The following is an 866-nucleotide window of genomic DNA, read 5'->3' as shown; positions in this document are numbered from 1 at the left end:
CCTAATCCCATGGTCCATTTCAGTCCCCAAATTTGACTGTGCTCTGAAATGTTCTCGCAGGTGAAACGCTGCATTCATTTTTAGTGCTAGAAGTCATTTGGAACAGCAAAACCAGATGAAACTTAGTAGCAATCAGAAAAAATGTCTTCAGTAAAACAAAATTAGAAAAAACAGAAAAAATACTAGATACCATTGGATGAAATGGCCCGATGGCTAATAATAGATTGATGAGCAGACAAGGGTGAGGAATAGTTTTACAGACACGAGAAAAACTCTTCATCGCCATGGGCTACTCGATTAAACAGAGAAGACAATAATGATTCCTCATACGCTTGGGTTTCCCGAGTTCTGTCTATCAAACGGATGGGAGAATATTCGGCTTAACAATAGGGGGCAAAAATGTTTCTGACTAGAGTAAAAGATTACCACTGTTCTGTGGATGATGCGAATGAGAGAACATTCCCAATACTGACGAGGTTCTGCTGTGGTCAAAGAAGACTGGATAACTGGCACCAAATTTGCTAGAGATGGTGTCAGTGTTCCAGCTGGGTGTAGCATGACCAGAGGGGAGTCGTTACACTTCTGGCCAAAACGCCTGCGCAGAAGTGATAGAAAAAAAACTGGTTTTGAACATACGGTAGGAGTGCTGGGATAATGTGAAAGCCGAGTGGCTTCGCCGATTTGCTGACCGATTCGGTGTCCAGCGCATGAAGCCGTTGCTGTAAAGAACGGTCTAGAGTCAAGCTGGTTTGCCTTCCTCCAAACATCACTTCAAGGCTGTGCTTTTGTAGTGCCTATATCAGTTTTTCCGCCTTGCTTGACTTTTACAATCTGCCGTAAGCCAAGTTGCAGGTAGTGAACCTTTT

This window comes from Opisthorchis viverrini (assembly GCF_000715545.1).
Source record: "Opisthorchis viverrini unplaced genomic scaffold opera_v5_98, whole genome shotgun sequence".
In the NCBI taxonomy this organism is placed as follows: domain Eukaryota; kingdom Metazoa; phylum Platyhelminthes; class Trematoda; order Opisthorchiida; family Opisthorchiidae; genus Opisthorchis; species Opisthorchis viverrini.
This window is presented reverse-complemented; position numbering follows the sequence as displayed.